This window comes from Cebus imitator, unplaced genomic scaffold (assembly GCF_001604975.1).
Source record: "Cebus imitator isolate Cc_AM_T3 unplaced genomic scaffold, Cebus_imitator-1.0 Scaffold389, whole genome shotgun sequence".
Taxonomy (NCBI): Eukaryota; Metazoa; Chordata; class Mammalia; order Primates; family Cebidae; genus Cebus; species Cebus imitator.
Genome location: NW_016107704.1, coordinates 1,094,272 through 1,097,053, shown reverse-complemented (window position 1 = coordinate 1,097,053; position 2,782 = coordinate 1,094,272). Strand labels below are relative to the sequence as shown.

At 42.2% G+C, this 2,782-nt stretch overlaps 1 pseudogene; it reads left to right on the top strand.

Moving 5' to 3' along the window:
- Window positions 1-699: 699 nt before the first annotated feature.
- LOC108289021 lies at window positions 700-1,829 on the top strand (annotated as a pseudogene).
- The last annotated feature ends 953 nt before the right edge of the window (window positions 1,830-2,782 follow it).

Genomic DNA, 2,782 nt, shown 5'->3' with positions numbered 1-2,782 from the left:
CTTTGTGGGAGTGGAACCCTCCAAGCCAGAGGACCTGGCTCCCTGTTTCAGCCCTCATTTTCAGTTGAATGGGCCACTCTGTCTCCCAGCTATTCCAGGCACCAGTTGAAATAGCAGCCCAGATTTGTGTGAGTTTTTGTGTGGAGACCCACTGAACCGGCTGAAACAGCTGTGCTGGAGACTTGTGGCACTTTTCCACCCAGGAATCTCCTGGTCTGCGGGCAGCAAAAGCTCGTTTGGAAATGCAGTGATCACTCACCTTCTGCGTTCTCACTGGGAACTGCACTCCAGAGCTGTTCCTATTCGGCCATCTTGGATCTTCAAATCTTTCAAATCTTAAAACTGTAATATGTCTTCATAAACTGATAGGGCAGGTCTCATCTATTTGTGCTTCTATTTCATATTTTACTTACTTTTATGTGGACCTTTAAACTTTCATGTAAATATTATGGTGACATATTTTCCTTTCTCAAAAAAAAATTCAACTGGAATTTTTATTGAAACTGTCTTGAATTCATACTTTGATTTGGGGAAGCCAGCATGCTTATAATACAAAAATGTCCCATCCAAGATCATGGGTTGTCTCTCCATTGAACTTTCTGTGTCACTCACTAAAACTATTTTTTTAACCTCTCAGCTCCTCCTATTTGACAGACAGCTGCACTTCTCTCACATTGCCAGCCACATCCCTGAGACACCATGGTGAAAGTGAAGGTTGAAGTCAATGGATTTGGTTGTATCTGGCACCTGGTCAGCAGAGCTACTTTTAACTCTGGTAAAGTAAATATTGTCACCATCAATGACCCCTTTATTGACCTCAACTACATGGTCTACATGTTTCAGTATGATTTCACCCATGGCAAATTCTGTGGCACCATCAAGGCTGAGAATGGAAAGCTTGTCATCAATGGAAATCCCATCACCATCTTCCAGGAGTGAAATGCCTTTAAAATCGAATGGGGCGATGTTGACGCTGAGTACGTCATGGAGTCCACCAGTGTCTTCACCACCATGGAGGAGGCTGGTACTCACTTGCAAGGAGGAGCCAAAAAAGCCATCATCTCTGCCCCTCTGCTGATGCCCTCATATTCGTGATGGGCATGAACCATGAGGAGTATGATAACAGCCTCAAGATGGTCAGCAATGCCTCCTGTACCCCCAACTGCCTAGTGCCCCTGGCCAAGGTCATCCATGACAACTCTGGTATCATGGGAAGACTCATGGCCACAGTCTATGCCACCCAGAAAACTATGGATTACCCCTCTGGGAAACTGTGGAATGACAGCAGCAGGGCTCTCCAGAACATCATCCCTGCCTCTACCGGTGCTGCCAAGGCTGTGGGCAAGGTCATCCCTGAGCTGAACAGGAAGTTCACTGGCATGGCCTGCTGTGTCCCCACTGCCAACGTGTCAGTCATGAACCTGACCTGCCATCTGGAAAAACCTGCCAAATATGATGACATCAAGAAGGTGGTGAAGCAGGCGTCAGAGGGATCCCTCAAGGGCATCCTGGGCTACATCGAGCATCAGATTGTCTTCGCCGACTTCAGTGACGCCTGCTCTTCCACCTTCAATGCTGGGGGCAGCATTGCCCTCAACAACCACTTTGTCAAGTTCATTTCCTGCTATGATCATGAATTTGGCTACAGCAACAGGTTGGTGGACCTCATGGCTACAAGGGCTCCAAGGAGTAAGACCCCTGGACCACCAGCCCCAGCGAGAGCACGAGAGGAACAGAGACGCCTTCATTGCTGGAAAGTCTCTGCCACACTCAGTCCCCCCGACACTGAGAACGTCCCCTCCTCACAGTTTCCATGCAGACTCCCCTGAAGAGGGAGAGGCCTAGGGAGCCCCACCTTGTGTTTACCATCAATAAAGTCCCGTGTGCTCAGCCAAAAAAATAAATAAATAAAATATTTTTCTACAAACTTTCTATGAATTAATGAGTAATTCTTAAAAACTCTAGTTTTGACTGATATTTGGAATAATATTTTATTATACTTCCTAGTTTATATGTCAGTGTAAAAGATATTAAGATTTCTTAAGTTGTTCTTATCTAAAAATTTTGTTGAATTCTCTTACTAGTTCTAATAGTTGGAAGTTTTTCTGGATGGATGATTATATTATCTGTAAATAATAACAGTTTTATCTCCTTTCAGGTCTTACATCTCCTGCTTATTCTTTATTCCTTATAGGATTGGTCATGAGCTTACATAAAAATGTTAATTAATAGGAGTGATGATAGGCATCTTTACATCGTTTACAATTTCAGAGAAAATATTAAAATTCCCCTAATCTGTATAATGTTTAACATAACTTTTAGAGTAGACAACTTTAACAAGTTAAAGAAATTCCTTTATATTTCCAGTTAACAAGTTTTATTGTACATATGTGTTGAATTGGTCAAGAACTTTTTCTGCATCAATTCAGATAATCCTGCATTTTATACTTTACTCTTTGTTGATGTAATAAATTCTGTTGAAATATTTATAATTGTGTATCATCTTGCATGCATGAGTAAGTCTTATTTAATTACTGTGTCTTTTTATCATACTGTTGGATTTTCTTAGCTATAACTTATTTAAGATATTTACATTTATGTTCAAAATGAACCATGCCTATAAATGTTGGGGTGGATTAGCCTTATCTAATTATAGAATGAAAATTGGGACCAGGTGTGGTGGGTCACGCCTGTAATCTTACTACTTTCAGAGCCAGAAGCAGGCGAATTGAGTCCAGGAGTTTGAGACCAGCCTGGGTAACACAGTGAGACCCTACCTCTA